At 37.5% G+C, this 21,017-nt stretch overlaps 1 non-coding gene across 1 annotated transcript; it reads right to left on the minus strand.

The window, feature by feature from the left end:
* Nucleotides 1–1,268: 1,268 nt before the first annotated feature.
* On the minus strand, nucleotides 1,269–1,374 carry LOC145056064 (small nucleolar RNA R71). Its single transcript, XR_013685602.1, has one exon. It is a non-coding gene; the product is annotated as a small nucleolar RNA R71 (small nucleolar RNA).
* Nucleotides 1,375–21,017: the final 19,643 nt, after the last annotated feature.

Here is a 21,017-nt window from a genome sequence, read left to right on the forward strand (position 1 = left end):
TTTCAAGTGTATTGTAGCTTAGTGACCATTAAATTACATGAACTTGATTACCTAGTGATTTAGTGACCATTAAATTGCTAGAGCTAGGATCGACCAAATCTTAGATAAGTAATAAAAGTAGCAAATTTAGATGTGCTGGAGAACATAAGTGTGACCATAATGGTGTTTGCTTAGGTAAATCTTACATAGTCCATCTATAATGAATAACTAATTTTGTGTTTTGCTTGTGTATGACCATACAAAGTAGTTTATGAATTGGTGAAAAGATTAGTAGATTTGACCAATGTCACTAATTACATATAAATTGGTAACCAACTTAAGTAATACATAAAGAAGAACTAACCATAGGAAAAAGGTGGATTCGAAACTAAACGAAAGTGTTTTAGTATATTGATTACAATCGTTTTTATTTGAGTGCTTAAGTTTTTATGAACTTGTAAATTCAGATAAAACCCTCACTTTTAGTTGTTTTTCTCAGTTTAGCTTTAGCAATTATTTTATTAATTAAAAACCGTTCCCTGTGATCGACACCCGACTTACCCAAGCTATACCATAATCTGACTAGGTACACTGCCTATAGGTGCATATTTAGTATAAGTTTGTTAGGCTATAAATTTAAAAGTTGATAGGTATAATCTGTGCACATCAAGTTTTTGGCGTCGTTGCCGGGGAATGACTTATTTGATTATTATTTTAATTGCTTTTAGTTATTTGATCTTTTTTTGGGGTAAAAACCACAAAAAGTTACTTTTATATCATTTGTTTATTTTAGTTTTTTTCTCTCTGAGACACAACCACGTCGTGGTGTCGCTTAAGTTAGTTTTTCGTTTATTTGTTTTTTGTTCTTTTTACGCGTGTTTTTCTTGTTTTATCTTAGCATGAAAAATGGGGGACATCACGAACATGTCAATGGAAGAGTACAAGCGACATATAAGGAACGACAACAGATGAGGTCTTGATCCACCAAAAATCCTAGCCACTACAAAGTTTGAACTATCAGGACATATTCTTCGCATGCTAAAAGATCTACCTTTTATGGGAAGGAGCACGAGGATGCTTATGAGCATATAAAAGAGGTGGTGGAGATTTCACATTATTTTAATGCACCAAAAGTGAGTAAAGATGTTGTGATGCTTCGACTTTTTCTGGTCACATTGAAGGGAGAAGCTAAGGAATGGTTAAAATCACTTCCCTTTAGAGCAATCACGACATGGGCTGAATTTAAGACTGAGTTCATCAACCAGTTTACTCCTCCTTCAAAAGTAGCAAAACTTAAAAGAAACATCCAAATTTTCAACAATTATAGGGAGAGTCATTATACGAAGCTTGGGAACGTTACTAGAGATTGTTACGACATTTCCCTCAACATGACTTCAATGTGCAACAATAAATCTCGATATTTTATGATGGAGTCAATGTGTGCACTCGTCAACTTCTAGAATCGCAAGGGCCCATGACAAAGAAGAATCTGGCTACAAATAAAGCTTTGATTGAAGAATTCGCTAAGCATTCAAGTGAATATCACAACTCAAAGGAGAATTTCACTAGAGGAAAGTCAAGTAAATATGGAGGTCAAGATACTATCAGTGCTGTAATTGCAAAGCTCAACACAATGGAAGAAAAGATCACAAAAATGGGCGGATTAATTCATGATAGATATGGAGCTTGTGGAGGACCTCATTCTACAAGGGATTGTGAGGTGGAGTACAAGAGAGAACGAGATGTGAAAGAAATTCAAGAACTTAAGCATGATCTCTACCAAATTGAGCAAGTCCAATCAGAGAAAATATCTGCTCTCGAGTCAATGTTATTTAGATTCATGGAAGCTAGTGAAAACGACATGATGCTACAGATGCAATACTTAGAGAACAAAAAGAATATATTTTAAGTATCTGTACGCAAGTGGTGCAGTTAACAAGGATTGTACAAGAAAAGCTACCGGATTCACCTTCACGAAAAATCAAGTCAATCCAAAATGCTCAAGCCATGGCCGTTGATACAGAAGAAGAAGAAGATGAATTGGTGCATATGAAGGACCTTACAGAGAAGTCTAATCAGTCACTCGAAATAAAAAAGAAAGAAGAAGAAGAAGAAGGAGAGTATCGTGAAGCTTCCCAGTCGCCACGACGTGGTGGCAATAGTGACACGTCGTGGGCAATAAAAGAAGATTATGATTTTTCTATTGTTGAGCCGTATCAACCACCTCTTCCTTTCCCGTATCGTGCTAAGGAAAATCTGGTGAAGCAAGGAAACACAACGTTCATGGAGCATAAAGAACTTGAAGAGCAATTGGAAAAAGAAGAAAACCATTCGAAACCACCAGTTTCAACGCCAATGATTTATGAGGTATTTGATTTTACAAGACCACCAAATCCAGTACCAGAGGCGCTTGAAGAAAAAGAAGTAGAGAGTGATGAGTCTCATTTTGACAAGAAAAATCCGGAAAGAGACAAGACAAAAGCTAAAGACGCTAGAATGAGGAAAGAACCCAAGCGGAAACATAAAGGAGATGTCAACCCAACAATGCAAGAAAGTTCAAGAAAGGCATTCAATAGAAGAGTTGCTTACAAACGAGTAAGGTTCAAGATGATGGAGAACGGGGAAGTTACACTTCCACCCGACACAACGTAGAGTGGGAAGGAGTCTGACTCACGACTCTTCAAAAAGAAGTGCTTCTCGGGAGGCGACTCGATTTTTATGAGTTTGCATTTTCGATTCCTTTTGATTTGTTTTAGTTTTTAATTTTCAATTTTTAGTTTTTTTTAGTTTAACCGAATGATGATGTGTTTCTCTAGTTCTTGATCTTATTTTGTAGCGTTAAACAAAAGTGAAGCAGTGAAGGAGCTTCATTTGAAGAAGTCGTGAGATTTTTGAAGATCATAATTGAAGAACAAGTTTTTAAATAAGTGTGGGGTTCCCACATAATGAAGAGAAAATCATTTTGAAGCATATTTACTGAAAAGACGAGTGGGAATGGTCTTACACATCACAAAGAGTCGATGCCCTCTTGTTTCAATATTAGAAGATTCTTTGAGAAGATGCCACGACGTGGCGTTACTTTCCCACATCATGGCAGAGGTTCAACACATTTTTCAAGAATGGTTATTTGATTTCATTCGATCTGGCACATTTGGATTCACAAGAAGAAGGTCCAGAAGTACTGTTTCCAGTAGTTATACGAGAAGTCTAAGCTTTCCACACAAGTCTCAGAGTTCAAGCTCGTCATTACTACCCCAGGGGAGTTTGTTCATTTTTCCCCATTTTTCTTGTTTTTAATTTATTTTATGCATAAAATGAGGGCATTGTATGTAATAAGTGTGGGGTAGGGGGTTCGAAAAAGTAAATTGCTAGAAAATTTAGAAATATTAAAAATGTAGAAATAAATTTAGAAATAGATTTGAAATAATAGGCTAAAAATTGAATCTAGTGATAATAGTTAAACTTAACTTGCCAGTGTTATATAAGATGATCTAATGCAAGCTCAAATGTTTAATTGAACCAACATATGTTATAGTATATTTTTGGCTTCCCAAGTCTTAGTGAAAAGTCATGAGATATGAAAGGTAATCTGGTAGTTTATATGACATAATATGTTTTGCAGCATGTACAAATCTATCAAGGAGAGCTTATGTAGTCATTGCACTTAAACTAATACTTCTAACCAATAAATGTAGAATTTAAGCTCCTTAGCTTAAGTATGTAGGATTTGAGTAGAAAAAGTGAGATATATGTTTAAAAAAAAGGTGAGAGAAATTACAAAAAAAAGTTGTAAGAATTTTGGAGCTATCAAAGTATGAAGATCAAAAGATCAAAATTTCTGAAGAATAAAAAAGTTGAAGATACCAAAAATCAAACAAAAAAGGTGGTGAATTCAAAGAAATCAAAGACCAATTATTCAAAGAAGTGAAGAATTCCGAGAGCTCCATTGTGGTATCAAAAGTTGTAATTTTTCTAGATTATGTATGCTTGGGTAGCTTAACAAAAATACCTTGAGGTGAAGAAAGATTTCTGAGGATTGATTCAGATGGTTGCAAAAATAAGTGTCGTATAAGCTAAGGGGTAAAGGTTCATAAGGATTTTGAGTATTTAAGATTGAGAAGTTTTTAGGAACCTTAGACCCAAATATGTGCATTGAGGTCTTGGTATGCGCATTGAGGTCTTGGTATAATGGCTGAGTTCAAAATGGATTGTCTTATATGATATTGGTGATGAAAGTTAGACTTAAAAAAATTAGTTTGCTTGGGGGCAAACAAAAGATAAGTATGGAGTATTTTGATATGTGCATATCTACATATATATTTTACATGATATCTTAATATTAATATCTATATTTATGCTTATTATAGAACAAAAGGTACTTATTATGTTTAATATTTGTTATGTAGCGTAAAAGACATTCTCGGAAGCAATATGGAAGCTGGAAGCAGGAATGAAGAGCTTAGACAAGAAAAAGACACAAGAAGGATGTTGTTGGACAGCTTGACCCCCTTGTCAGTATTTTGACCATATCTCATGACTTGTAACTCCGATTGACGATATTCAAAATGATCTGAAAACTAGAGACAAGTTCGGATGACTTTCGTGTTTTGAGAAAAGTCGGATTTTCAGCCACCACGATGTGGTGACCCCACCACGACGTGGTGAATGGAATCTTCGCGATTCTTGACGCCGACTAGGAGAATACGGGATAAACTTGAGGACCACAACGTGGTGCCTTTACCACGTTGTGGTGTTGAGATTTTTGGTAACTATATATATATATATATCTCGGACATTAGGTCGATTTCAGGGGAGAGAGGGTTGAAGGTTGCGAGTATTAACGAAAAAAGCCCTTCCAAGACCCCTTTGAGGGCAGAATTCAACTAGAGATCAAAGGATAAAGAGATTGGAGAAAGGATTCGCATCTACACATTCTGTTTGCTTAGTTTAATCATGATTAGTCTGTTTCCCTTATGTTTATGTGTTTTCCAGCTGTGATTATGGGCTAAAACCCCTTGCTTCTGTTTAGTTAGATGAAACCTAAAACTACGAGTTAGTTTCTTACTTTATGGATTATATGAATTTGGTTTATGCATGTGTTTGATTATCATTACCTAGCATGTTAAAATTTGCAACTTTGTTGCTTAATTTCAAGTGTAGTGTAGCTTAGTGACCATTAAATTACATGACCTCGATTACCTAGTGATTTAGTGACCATTACATTGCTAGAGCTAGGATCGACCAAATCTTAGATAAGTAATAAAACTAACAAATTTAGATGTGCTGGAGAGCATTATTGTGACCATATTGGTGTTTGCTTAGATAAATCTTACATAGTCCATCTATAATGAATAACTAATTTTGTGTTTTGCTTGTGTATGACCATACAAAGTAGTTCATGAATTGGTGAAAAGATTAGTAGATTTGACCAATATCACTAATTACATATAAATTGGTAACCCACTTAAGTAATTCGTAAATAAGAACTAACCATAGGAAAAAGGTGGATTTAAAACTAAACGAAAGTGTTTTAGTATATTGATTACAATCGTTTTTATTTGAGTGCGTAAGTTTTTCTGAACTTGTAAAATCAGATAAAACCCCCACTTTTAGTTGTTTTTCTTAGTTTAGCTTTTAGCAATTATTTTATTAATTAAATATTGTTCCCTGTGATCGACACCCGACTTACCCAAGCTATTCTATAATTTGACTAGGTACATTGCCTATATGTGCATAGTTAGTATAAGTTTGTTAGGTTATAAATTTAAAAGTTGATAGGTATAATATGTGCACATCACATACTATTGTTACCGGGTATTCCTATCCGGTCTTCTCTCTCTCTCTCTATCTCTCTCTCTCTCTCTCTCTTTCTCTCTTATGATCCCACATAGATCCTTAATCTTTCTTATTCTCTTGAATCCCTCACGGATTTCCTTACTCTTAACCCTTCATGGGTTATCTCTAAGTTCTTACAAAAAAACTTCACTTATTTTTTTCCTATCAATGAACCTTTCTTTATCTTCTCTAACCAAACACAATCTAGATTCCTGCATGAATCATCTATCTACTCTCCCCGAATGAATCATACCCTGAGGAACCATCATCTCATTCCCGAATGAATCATACTCTCCCCATAGGAACCTCTAATCTTATTCTCAAAGGAATTATACTCTTGTCCCCGTAGGATCCTCTAACTCTTATTCCTGAAGGAATCATACTCTTGTCCTCAAAGGAATCTCTATCTCTTACTCGCGTATGAACAATACTCTTGTCCCTGAAGGAACCATACTCTTGTTCCCGAATGAACCTTTCTCTATCTCTTATCCTCGAAGAAACCATCCATCTCTATATCTATATCTTTGTTATGTGACTCATCGCATAACACATGTCCCATGGACAATCTATCTCTTTGTCTCATCAAGATAACTTCTAATCTTTCCATTCTAGTACTTAACTCATTAAGTACTTAATCTTTATCTATGTCTAATAACATATTTGTTTTCTACAAAATACCATTCATGTCTAGACATGCGTACTTACACTTATTGTTATACTACATATAATCATCTTCTCACTCTTTCTTTTATCTCTTTAGTATTTAGCAAATACCCGTAACGTCCCAAAAGTTACGTGGTAAAAATTTCATTTTTAATTCGATCAAAACACTAATTATCTTTTAGCCAAACATTCATTATCCTTTTTCTAATTATCCAAAAGTATTTCATGATAAAACAATTATTAGAGTACATGATATGTGCATATTTAGTCATATATTTTGTCTAATATCTTAATACTTTTTGGCTATTTTGTCTCAATTATTGAACAAAATGTGCTTAATTATGTTATATTTTCAGGCTAAAAGACGTGCTTGAATGAAAAAAGAAGTGGGACTAGTGATCGGAAGTTCGGGAATTAAAGTTATAAGAAATTAAGCTAAAAAGGTGAAGAACTCGGTGAGTTGGTCCTTGTAACGCCCGTAGATCCGGACTATCAATTTAGAGATAATAGGGGTCGAAAACGACTTTTTGACAAAAGATTATTTTGAATAAATAATCTTAACCAAGTTGTAGAATATGTCTCAAGGGTTCCGTACATATAAAGAGCGCCAAAATCCGAGTTATAACGAAGAAGTTATGACTCGGCGAAGTTTAGCGTCGGAACCGGCACGGCACCACGAAGACGTAAATAGTGAATTTATGATAGAGCGACTTTTAGCCTTAGTAATCTAAATGAAAGTCGTAGAATATGTTAACCTGAGAACGTCCATAAAAAGAACGCCCAAATATGACTTCGTATGAGGAAGTTATGATTTTTCGTAGTTTCGGCTTAGTAGTGTACAACCCAAAGTTCGAGTATTAGATCGAGCGGTTTTTAGCCGACACAACCTAAACGAGAATCGAAGATCTCGTTATTAGTGGCGTAAAGATAAAAAGACAGACGAAAATGGACATCGGATGAAGAAGTTATGAGATTTTAACGGACCAATCTTGTCTCGGTGTGGATATAAATAACGTATTTACGTATTAAAATAAAGTATAAATCATATATACATACACATATATATATACATATGTATATATCATTAGAAAGGTATCGACGATGCGGTCATTATAAGACTAATGTTGAGTTCTTTCGACATTAGTTTAGTGCAAATATCGTTAAATCTATTTAAAATAGTATTATAAATGGGTGTTTAGTTGTTTATATAACTATAAGGTCATTAAGTAATTATGGAAGGTAGTTTTTGTAAATTCAATTACTATAAATAAGAGGCTTGGGCTCTCATATTTCTTGCACCATTCTCTTGATTCAAGAGTATTTCTCTCCTTATCCCCCGAGCATTTCGGTCCCTCGTGATTCGACTTCTCTTTCTGTAGTTTTAGTATAGTAAGGTGAGCGCTGAAGCGCTGCACGAATCTTTCTTAGAAAGATTCAGCGACGAAGTTCTGCCCCTGCAGAGCCCGACTCCTAGATAAAATCCCCTTGTAAGTAAGTTATGCTTACCCTATTTTAAATATAGTTTATATTTAAAATTAGCATTGTTATTATAAATTTATAATAAATATTTGAGCTATTATTATGACTTATATAAGTGTCGTTATAATATCTTTTTAACTACTCGCGGTACGAGGAATCTGGTTTAAAGGGCCGCATAGGGTTGTTGGATTTCAGAATTGCTATACGCCAAAATGGTCCTGCCCTCCGGTGTTTTATGTCTGACCCCTGTCTGTACATAGTGGTTGGAAAGTATTGTTTAAACGCTTATATATAATAATAATAATAATAATAATAATAATAATAATAATAATAATAATAATAATAATATGACTAATAATTAGTCACGGTAAATATTAGACTAAAATCTAGTGGTAATAATACTAGGTTTCGCCGAAGGAAATTATTTTAAAGTAAACGAAGCGCTGTCCGAGTAACGAGTCACCACCTTCTCAGGTGAGTGCATAGTTACTTTCATCTTACACATAAATATGAAGTATTTTATATAAATTACATGCTATGTGTGCATATTATCTAAGTACTTGCTGTCTATGCTAGATGAACGATTTTATACATGTTTTAAATGATTTAAATTGTATATGTATTTTATATCTACGATAATGTTGGGGTAAAACATGGGTAGATGTAATAGATGGAATATAAGTTGGATGATGAGTTGAGAGGTGTTATAGACCACGAGGGGAGGGTGATAGGTGGACGATGTGAGAAGCCTTTTCCCAAACGATGGCCCCGTCATTCACCAGAGTATGGATGACAACCACAGACTATTCTAGACAGTCCAGTGGAACACTAGCAGGCTCGCAACTTGTAGGTGTTGTGAATGATGTGTTCACCCGGTGTACTCTAAACCTTGGCGACCATGCAGACTTGGTGCCTAAACCTTGGCGATCATGCAGACTTGATGCCTAAACCCTGGCGACTAGGTAGAGTTAGTGCCCGTTGTGTAAACCTTGGCGATCATGCAGACTTGATGCCTAACCCCTGGCGACTATGCAGACTTAGTGCCTGTTGTGTAAACCGTGACAATGATGGACTTCGAGCCGAATCCTTAGGATGATCCTTAGAAATAAATGAACGAGGAATAGCTGATTCTTAGGGTAGATCCTTAAGAATAAAGAAAATAATGGGGATGGGTAATTGGGTTGATTGTTTAATTGTTTAAACATAATAATTATATTATTGTGGGTTGAAAACCCTATGTACTCACCAGGTTTCCCAACCTAACCCACTCAGTTTATTTATGTCACAGGTGTTGTTATGAAGTTACATTACACTGTGAGATTAAAGAGATGTAGATCACTAGTGTAAATAAATGTAAGTTCTGTTTATGCTTATGTTTCTATATTGACGATGACATCCCAAACGTTTTAAAATGAATAAAATACGTTTCTTTGAAAATGTTTTGATAACGTATTTATCATGTTTTTCTGGGAACAAATTCCACAACGTTTTTATGAAAAGAAGTACTCTGATTTTTATAAAGCATAAATAAAAAAAATCGGTTTTTTCTGGCCGAGAAAATGGGGATGTCACAGTCCTCAACTTGATGAGTTGATGAGAAGATTCGCGAACCATCAGGTGCCTTACTGTACATAGGATTTAAGTGGTGGACTCATTGAGTTGGTCTATGGACTTGACGAGTTGCCCCTATTTTCAGAAATCTATATAAAGGACTGTATTGCCCGATACCCTAAGTTTTTCTGGATCTTTTTGGCGTTTTATTGATCAATTTGGTGCCAAATTGGCGAATAGAAGTATTCTTGAAGCTCTGGAATTCGAGATTTCACCCAAGAGATCAATTTGGAAGAGATTGAAAGGCAACACACATTCTCTTTTCTTAATCTTTTTGCATAAACTATGTTGCTATCATTAGATTTTGTTTTTGAGATGTTAATTACTGTAGATATGAGCTAAAAACTCATCACTTCTGTTTAGGGTAGATTAACTTGTGAATATGGTTTGATTTTATGGTATGGATTAATTAATTTGGTGAATTGTCTTGTAAGCTTGTTAAAGATCCTTATGCATTGGTAATACTTGTTTTTCTGTTAATAATCAAGTTTTTGAGTTGCGTGAATATCATCTTAATTGCTTGAATCATATGGTTTTGTGAAAACAATATTATATGCTTGTTATCAGTGAACATGCACCTAGGATTAACTAGAAAATAAGTACATTAATGTGTAAGCATGTATGATGAACAACCATACATGAGTTGATTAATTTAACCAAGTTAGTTAACCAACATTACAAGTCTTACTTGATCCGAATCAAAATACTAGGAAACTTGTTAGTTTAACCAATTGGCCACTATTTGAATTAATTTGTTTGCTAAGGATTAGTAATAGTGAACATGAATCTAATCACATTAATCGGTATCCAATGATAAATTAATCCATTGCACTTGCCATAAAATCAACCATAGGAATAAGTGAGTCTAACCTGAACAGGATTCTCTTTTTATTAAATCTAGTTTCTTCCTATTTGCTTTAGTTGTTAATTGTTTTAGTTGAGTGTTAGTTAATTGCTTAAGTTTCAAGTCTTGCAAAACTAGAGAAAACCCTTCTTTTTATTACTTGTTTTTATTTAGATAATTCTAGTTGTTAGTTCAATTGTTACCATTCCGTGTGTTCGATACCCTACTTGCTTGAACTATATTGCTAATCGATAGGTACACTGCCTTCGTGTGTTTATTTTGTGTTTAAAATAGTAGGATTAAAACTAGTGCATTTCACACACATCAAGTTTTTGGCGCTGTTGTCATGGAACGATTTTAAATAATTATTTTAATTGCTAGTGTTATCGATCCTTTGTGTAAGATTTATCTTGCACACTGTTACTATTTTCAATAATTAGTCATTAATTTTAAGTTCTCATTTTTCTTTCTTTTAATTTTTTTTTTCTGTTTTAGCCTTGTCATGTCCAGTCGAAGCAACTTGACGAGTCCATAACGTTTTTTAGTTTCGTTTTTACTACATTTTGTTCTTTTTATGCGTGTTTTTCTGTTTTATTTCATGTATTTTGTGACTCGTGGATCAAATACACCTTTGATCCCACCACTTGAATACCTGGAATCAGCTCTTAGGAAGGACAAGTATAAAACCATTGGAGAATCAAAGAAGTCACCTTTCAAGAATCTCGAATCGGTTTTTGGCAAGAAAAAGGGATAGCATGTGGGAGAATCCAGCACAACACTAACAGACGAAGACCCTAAGAAGGAGGATTCCGAGTACGAAACAAATTTTGAAGAAGGAAGCGAGCACGAAAGCGAACCCGATAACACCATGGGGGACATTGAAAACATACCCATGGGTGAGTACAAGAGAATGATGCATGACGATACCGGGTCGGGACTCGTGCAACCCGCGATTCCAACAACTGCCAACTTTGAATTGAAAGGTCACATACTCGCCCAACTCAAGGACATCCCATTCTACGGGAAAGATCATGAAGACGCATACAAGCATATCGACGAGGTCAACGACATAGCCGACTACTTCAACATCCCTAATGTCCCTCGCGATATTGTCTTGCTCCGAATGCTACCAGTCACATTCAAGGGCACTGCGAAAGATTGGCTAAAATCACTCCCTCCAGGATCCATCACCACATGGGCCAAAATGCGTGAAGATTTATTAATCAATTTTGCCCTCCCTCAAAAATATAAAAGTTGAAGAAAGCCATTGCAAATTTCGAACAACAAGCAGGCAAGTCACTCTATGAGGCGTGGGAAAGATACAAAGGCTTGTTGAGGAACTGCCCCCACAATGATTTAAACATTCAACAAGAAGTCTCCATTTTTTATGATGGAGTGAACGTGAAAACTAGGCATCTCCTTGACTCCCAAGGACCACTCACGAAAAAAGCACCCGCAGTTATAAAGGCATTAATTGAATAATTCTCTAAGCACTCTAGAGAATATCATAACCCAAGAAATGAATCGACTCGAGGGACTGTGAACTCAGTTTCCGATACTATGGCAGCAGTGATGGCTAAATTAGACAATTTGGACCGAAGAGTGATAAAGATAGATCAATCCATCCATGCCATACATGTGGGATGTGAGAATTGTAGCGGGCCTCACCTTACTAAAGATTGTGATCTAGACGAGCATGGGAACCGGAAAGTGCAAGTGTGTTACTCTAGTGGTGATAGATATGATGAGGATTGGCGAAAACTGAAAAAGGAGTGGCCACCATACGATGAGTACAAGAAGGCAAAGGAGGAGAAATATACAATGAAGACAAGGGGGTTGTATCAAAATGAGGAGTCGGTGCAAGAAAAGAAAATGGACTTTGAAGATATGCTCACAAGATTTGCAGCTGCATTCGAGAAAAGACACAACAAAACCGATGTTGCAATAAGAGAACAACAAGCCATGATGAAAGTGCAACAACCATTGATGAGAAATCAGCAGGCCTCTATCCTAAACATTGAAAAACAGTTAGGCCAACTTGCACTACAAATCAACGAAAGAGCACCGGGTGGACTTCCAAGTAATACCGAGAAAAATACGAGAGGCGCACAAATAAACATTGTGACAACTAGGAGTGGAAAAATAATTATTCCTCTTAACCCAATCCAGAATAAAAATCCTAAAGGGGTGAAAGAGGAAGAGGCAGAAAACTTGAAATAGTTATCACGCAAGCATCGATTGACATCCTTTTGAGATGCTCTATGCGAGGAAGTGCAGGACCCTGATTTTTTAGGGCGAGGTCGGTCAGTGGGTTACAGGGAGTACTAAGGTGGTACTCAAGACAACTTAGCTGATTCGGCACGTTCGAAGCGGGATCTAGACAACTCAGATTCGCCAGAAGAGTTATGCCGAGAGACGTCGGTCAGACTTAGAGTTTTAGGAGGGAGATATGGTTCTCCTGAAGGTGTCACCTCGGAAATGTATATTGGTCCTTTTAGGGTTTTGGCTCGGGTGGGCCGGGTTACATATTGTTTAGATCTTCCAGTCGAGCTCAGTCAGATTCATACCACGTTCCACGCCTCTCAGCTATAGAAATGCTTAGTGGATGACTCCGCAGTGGTACCTTTGGAGCATTTAGGTGGATAACCGCCTGAATTATATTGAGAGAATGGTGGCATTTCTGGATCGGAAGACAAAACCTTGAGGAACAAGTTTTTCAAGTTGGTGAAGGTGCATTGGCAGCACCGCAAGGGTTCGGAGTGGACTTGGGAGCCCAAGGACGAGATGAGGGAACACTATCCGGAGTTATTCGGGGCAGCGGAATTCGAGGACGAAGCCTTATTCAAGTGGGGGAGAATCGTAACACTTGAATCCTAGTATGTTTCTCTTTTTCCCTTGTTGCTGTAAAAGTTTGCATTTTTGGTCCTTGTGTAGTATGTGGGGTGTACCACATGGTAAACTGGGCGTACAAGCTCTGAAGCGAGTATGCAGGACGTACTAGATGGAACGCTTAGTGTACTTATGCGAGATGGGAACAGGACTCCGGAGACATACGTTGGGCGTACATATATGTATGTGGGGCGTATGCGAGACATATTGAAAGCCTAATTTAGGGTGTTGCACCCTATATAAACACCTTAAGACTTGAGGGATGGCCTCTTTACCAGTCCTAAAACCTCCTAAAACCCTAAATCGTCCCATATGCTTTCTTGGTGGTGTTCTTGATCCCTTCAGAAGATTTTTAGTGATTATTCACTCATTATGAAGGAAGCTTTGAAGATCGAAGGTGCTTTGCTTGGAAGGAAGGTCATAGATCCAAAATCATCACACTTATTACAATCTTTTTGAGGTGTCAAGTTCATACATTGGCTTGTAGACGTTTAGATCTACTTACAACTTCTTTTGTTATGCTTTTGGTCCCTTTTTTGGGTTGATTGAAGAGTTAAGACGTTTTAAGGGTTTGTTCTTTTAGATCTGAGTTTGTATTGGACTCCTTAAGCATAAAGATGCAAGCTTTATGGGATTTTTGTCACATGTGTAACATCCCGACTCCCAGGTATAAATTTAAATCATTTTATTCATTTTGACTAGGCAAATAGACGAGTTGGAGGCCCCAACTCGTCGAGTAGAGATTGAGATAGCCACGTGTTTTTTAAAACCAACTCGACGAGTTGGAGGATCCAACTCCACGAGTAGGAGCTGAGCGTGAAAACCCTATTTAAAGGACCTTAAGTCCTTTACTCTGCCTCCCTCATTACCTTAGCACCCTGATAGAAACCCTAATCGAGCTATTGTCATATGTATGTGTGTGTGTGAGAGAGAGAGAGAGAGTGGGGCTAAGAGTGTGTGTTTTGGGTGCATTCTTTGAAGAAGAATGAGGAGCAAAAGGCTTGGAATGAGAAGGAGTCCTTGGATCTGGCATTCTTTCAGTGTTAGCTGCCACGTGGAGGTAAAAAGCTATTTCCTTGACCACTTGTTGTTACATCTCTCCATTAGGGAGTTTATGGCCATTTCTACCTTCTTTTGAGTCATTTAGTTTTTTGAGAATGCCTTAAAGACGAGGCTTCAGATCTAGACAATATTAGGTCCCTTAGGCCTAAAGATTCAAGCTTTATCAAGCTTTGGCCAACTTCCATGCCTTATAGCCTTTGTTGAGCTTTGTGATGTGTGTGAAACAAACTAGTTTTAATCCTACTAACTTAGACACAAAATAAACACACGAAAGGCAGTGTACCTATCGATTAGTAATATAGTTCAAGCAAGTAGGGTATCGAACACAGGGAACGGTAAACAATTAAAATAAATGCTAATATTATCTAAATAAAACAAGTAATAGAAAATGGGTTTTCTCTAGTTTTGCAAGACTAGAAACTTAAACAATTAACTAAAATTTAAACTAAGAAACTAAGAACTAGATAAACAAAGATTCAACTAAATTCAATAACGAAGGGAACTTCTATTTAGTTCAACTCAATTGATCCTATGGTTGATATTATGGTAATAGTGCAATGGATTAATTCTTTTATTGGCTACCGATTCAAGTGATTAGATTCACGTTCGTTGCACTAATCCTTAGAGAACAAACTAACTCAAACAGTGGCCAGTTGTCTAATTTAATTCAATTCACTAGGTTATTTATTTGGGTTAATTTAGACTTGTAATGGTTAACTAATTTGATCCTTTAGTTAACCTCTTGTTGATGGTCATCACACAAGCTCACACATGAATTCACCTATTTTTCTTATTAATTCTAGTTTCATGTTCATTAATCCTAGACATATGATAAAGTGGTCACATAAACATATGAGGTTAACAACTAAGAGATGTTCATGCAACTCAATTATCTTCCTATTAACAGAAAAATAGTTATCATTCACACATAAGGTTCTTTAACAAGCTAAAATCAACAAAATCACCAATATTAAATCAATCCTACCATAAATCAAACCATAATCACAAAATCATCTATCCTAAACAGAAGTTATGAGTTTTTAGCTCATATCTACAGCAGAAACAAGCTCAAAAACGAAATCAATTGGTAAAAACATAGTTCAAACAAGAGATTAGGTAAGAGTAAACTTGATTTTCACTTGATTCTCCTTAAAATTGAATGTAGGGTTGATTCCTTAGCTTCCCACGCTCCAGCATCACCTTTAGTCGACAATTAGCCTCCAAGGGTTCATCTATATGCTATGGTATCGATCTGAAAGTCCCTTTATATAGATTTTCACAAAACAGAGGCTACTCGGTGAGTCCAGTGACCTACTCGGCGAGTCCGTCACTTAAAACCTGTGTACGGCAAGTCAGCGCGTCCAGAATCGCGAAACTTCTGACCAACTCGGTGAGTTGATGGCCTACTCGCCGAGTCCATTTGGAATCAGCATTTTCTCAAAACACTAAAGTCGTCCGAAATTGTGTCTAGTTTTCAGAACATTTTGAATCTCGTCAATCGGAGTTACGGTTCATGATATATGGCCAAAACACTGATGAGGGGTCAAGCTGTCCAACAACATCCTTCTTTCTTCAAAATCCAAGATCTAAGCCTCCAATCGCCAATTCCGTTTCATTTTCCTTTCGAGCATGTCTTTGTTGTTGAAAACGAAATTATAAACTAATTAAGCACCTTTTGTTCATTAAATGAGACAACAACAACATAAAGTATTGAGATAATGCATGAATTATATGACTAAATATGCCCATATCACTTTGGTTTGACAAACTTAGCCCTAGATGTCATGTATTGACGTAAAGATTGCAGTTTTACATGGTATTTCAGCCTTAGGAGACTAGATCTAGAGTTTGGGGCCTGAATCTTGCTTAAAGACGTCTGAATGAGAGAATGGCTTGAAGGAACTCGACGAGTTGGTGAGGGTTTTTCCCGATAGTCTGGACATGTTACAAACTTGGTGAGTCGGTGAGACAACTCGGCGAGTTGAGTTGGATTTTCCCGATTTTTCAGAGAAACGAAGGAACTCGACGAGTCACATAGATGCACTCGACGAGTTAGGTCAACATAGAATGTTGACTTCCGTTTACTTTTAGGGTTTGGTCAAGTATGGACTTAGGAAACCGTGGAGAGGTAAAATGATCTTTCACCCTTTCTGTGAAAAAGGAGTTAGCTTAACATCTTGGAGTTGTTATTATAAATTGTTAATTATAGATGATTATGATATATGTAGGCAGAGTCTAGACCTACCATTGAGTACAAGACATTTTTGTTCTACCTACGAGGTGAGTCTTCCCACTATACTTACCTGAGTGGTAATATAGTGTGACCGGAGGGTCTTATTTGAGATGTCGACCGAAGGCTCTTATGTGCTTATACTGAGTTATGTGATATCATGCATTTTTTCTTTGTGATTTATGTTGTATATTATTTATGTGCCCTATTGAGTTAGGACCGGAGGGTCCAAAATGAGTTGTGAGACCAGAGGGTCTTCACTAAGATACCAGACTGGAGGGTCCTACCCGAGCTGTGAGACCGGAGGGTCTTCACTGAGACACATGATTAGAGGGTCCTTATCGAGATATAGCCATGAGAGGATAATTATTTGTGTGTGGTATTTTGGGGAACTCACTAAGCTTCGTTCTTACGGTGTTGTGTGAAATGTGTTTCAGATACTTCTCATGATCGCGGGAAGGTGTCGACATGATTGTACACACTAGCTACAGATATTGTTTTGAGGATTCTGGGATATTGTCAAATATTTTGTTATCTTATGTTTTGAACAACTTATATATTTGGGTTTGAGAAATGTGAAAATGTGTTTTGTGTGGTTCTAAAAATGAAAATTTTATTTGAAAATTTAGAGTGTTACAACATGCATGCATTAAGTCACTTATTAAGTCCTTTTTAAGATTAAGAGCTTCATGTAGCCATGCATGAACGTAAATTTAGCAACTTTACGTGATAATCCAGCTCAAGGAACTCAGATCTATGTTTTGGAGCTTGGTATTAAGGGATTAAGGGTTGAAATGAAGTTTTGGGCTGAATAGGTGAGTACGCTGGGTGTACAAGCAGGTACGCTACGCGTACGTGCTGAATACGCCCCACATACTCAGTCTGATGGGCTTCGGGTTTGGGTTATCTTTTTGGGCTTAGTTTCTTGGGGCCTTGTTGGGCCATATGAATGCAAGTGTTTGGACTAGTAAAAATTGGTGGGCCTTAGGGTAAGGCCCGTGTAGGGATTTAGGCCCAATTTGGAAAATTGGGCCATATGTGTGCCTTGGATAGTTAATTGGTTTTTGGGCCTTTTGGATTGAAAGATTGGGCCTTAGTCTTGGACCAAACTAGGTAAGGGGTAAAATGGTCTTTTTACCCTAAGTATGGATTGAAGGATATAGATTTGGCTCTAATTGTTAATTAGGTGTTATTTGATATTGATAGCTCGGGGATTTGTCGGACCAACAGCCAGGGATTATCAATGTGATTCAGTAGTACGAGGTGAGTTTCCACACCATGTTTAGCGGGTTGTAGGCACCAATGCCGACCCATGATCTGTTATGTTAGAATACTCGTTGTCTATGTGACACTAGTATGTGTATGTGCTTGTATGCTTACTAGGCGGGGCCCGATGATTATTCTATATGTTATTACTTGTTATGTAGTATGAATTGTATGTGGGCGGGGCCCATTAAACTCTTTGGTCGGAGCCCGTTATGTGTTATGTGATTGGTATGCGATATCTTGAGGAACTAACTAAGCTTTGTGCTTACGGTTTTCAATTTAAGTTTCAGGTACTTCTGGTTCCAAGGGGAAGAGCTCCGGATGACTGCATTGCACATACCACATAGTTCCGCCTTTGTGATTTACTCTGATTTGAGATGATAATTGATACACTTTTTTTTATTTGGATTGTATTGATGATTTTTTTGTAATATTTCTTTTATTAAATTAAAAATGAAATTTTTAGGTCATATTTTTTAGACGTTACACCCAAGGCACGGACTTATCCTCCTTTATACCAATGACCACCCCAACGATGGTCTGTCTCAATCTGGCGAATATTATGATCCCATCGTAGAATTACAACATTTCCGCAATTGTCTAATATACTAGTGAATGCTACGGCTACCTCGTAGTCTTACAACACTTCCACACTATCTTCCAATCTAGTGAATGCTACGACCACCCTACAATCTTTCGACACTTCAACTCCGCCATGGTCACCGCCAATGGTCTTACCATACCTCTATCATATCGACCAAAACCGAACTTAGTCGAACCTGTATCCAACTATATCCCAATCAGGTGTTTGGGTCATGATTTGAAACCCAAAGCCTTAATCAGACAAGAACAAGCAGAGAGGCCCTAACACCACCCTCGACCAGGATCCATCCACATACCCGACATGCATCACTATAGATGTTCCACACAACCCAAATATCCTCCTTGTGTAATCCTTTAGACCAAAGATTCTCCCGTACTTGGGCTCGGCTGCGTCCTTCCAATCCATAAGATTTTATGGGTTTCCAATCCATCTCGCAACCTTGTGATTCAAACTGTCGACATCCTGAGCTTACAAATGCCAACGTTCCATTACTAGCCAATCATGATGATCACACAACTCTTAAAATCCAGATGAATACTCCACGAAATCTTAGGAATCCCGATAATTCCAATCACTTCCCATGATACAAAACCAAATCCTTAAGTCCTTTTTTTGGTGACAAAGACTATAAGCCTTGATCGGAATTGGTGAATATTCACTCCAACTTCCCGTTCCCAGAAGGATCTCTGCATTCTAACCATCTTCAACCTTAGCGATTATGAAATTCCCATGGCACATCCAATGACCAAAAAGCCCATGCAACTTCCCCTTTCATCTTCTTGCTACCGCTCCTTCCCTAGCAACGGTAGTGATTTGGACCTGAAGTTCCTCCCATAGACAACTGCAGCTCCTACCGAAACAAATGCTAACACTTTCGAACTCTGACTTCGCTGATGAACTACTCCTATTGATTCGACCATAGATCTTGCTGTTGGATTAGGTGTCTAAGTTCTTAACTATTTTTGGGATGTACTTGACCCGGTTGGCATGGTCCATTTGGGTTGCATGACATTGCAACACTTGGATGGACTAAATGAGAGAAAGGACACTTAAGGATTATTAATATATTATAAGTTCTAATATATTAATAATATTATTTAATTAGTATTGATCAAAGAATTAATTTGGAATTAATTAAGTGATCAAAAAGAGACTAATTAAATATATGGGGTTGATTGTGTAAATAATCTATTCTTATATAGTGGGTTAATGATCCATGGTTTGTATGGATTGGGCTAAAACCCATAAGGTGCTCCATGGATAATCCATGGAGGTTACAAACCCATGGATCATGGAATATGAAAAGCCATGACAATTAGGGCTTACATGGTGTAACCCTACTTGTGCCACAACTATATAAAGACCCTTAGTCTAGCAAAATCGGGACTACTTGTACAAGATAGAGGGCTAGCCGATTTTGAGGTGTAAGTGAACTTCTCTCAAGTCTATTCTAAGAGTTGTAGTGTTGTGTGAGACATTTGAGGCATCACACTTGAGGTGCTAGGCTCACAAGGTTCTCAAAGAATCCAAACTACAAAAGGTATGCTCTTCTTCTTGTATTTATGTTTAAAAGTTCCCCATGGTATGCTACATAGATTAAAAACCTTGGAAAATCAATTTTGCATGTATCATAGTAAAACATAGATCCAAGGTTTCTAGGGTTGCATGTACACCTTAGGAGTGTTAGACTGCTCAAAACCCTTCACTTCCAAACAATTCGCCTGAACTAACCCCATCAAAGAACCGAAACAACAACCGAACAACTGATTCCTGCTCAGCAAGATACGACCCTCTAATAATTATTGGCATGAAAAAATGGCATATAACAACTTTTCAGATAAATTATATATGTTACTCCTACAGGTGCTTTTATTATTAGGTAATCAGAGCATAGCATTTCATACATATGCTAACATGGAATTATAAGCATAAAGATTAGAACTTGAAAGAGAAAAAAATGATACATACCCGAAGCATCTCAGGGTTCTGCTCCCCCTTCTTGACGAAGCACCTGCGATGGAACCCGAGCTGCCCCAACCACTAAGCGTGGGCAATTCGCCCTGATATGGCCACGCTGATGCCAACGATGACATGATTCTTCCTCCAGGGTGCATTCTTAGCGGAGGTGGCCCTTCCGTCCGCACCTGCCACATTTCGGCTTTCCGCACACACGTTCTTGTGTTCCTTCATCCCTCGCGTAAACATCATGGCCCCTTGGCCCTCTAACACTAGACATGGCAACATCCAACTGCTTAGATGTTGTTAGCCGAGTTGGACCATGAGTCCTCTTCCTTTTCCCCAGTCGCCTATCCATGCCAATCTCCTGCTCCTGAGTCACCTCAACCATCCCATCAATCGCCCGTACAGACCGATCCTCGAACTTAGCGAAAAATATATCAGTGACACGACCAATGATGTTGGGTAACTCCTCACGTAAAGCTCGCGAAACCTCAGCGGAAATGCAAACATGGGAATGATCTCCCGGAAGGCATGATGCATAGCCCACCTCCGATCCCTTACGATCATAGCTAGCAGTAGGATCCTCCTTCCCGAAG

The sequence above is a fragment of the Lactuca serriola genome, chromosome 5, assembly GCF_051521515.1.
Source record: "Lactuca serriola cultivar US96UC23 chromosome 5, Lser_US96UC23_V15, whole genome shotgun sequence".
Classification (NCBI taxonomy): Eukaryota; Viridiplantae; Streptophyta; class Magnoliopsida; order Asterales; family Asteraceae; genus Lactuca; species Lactuca serriola.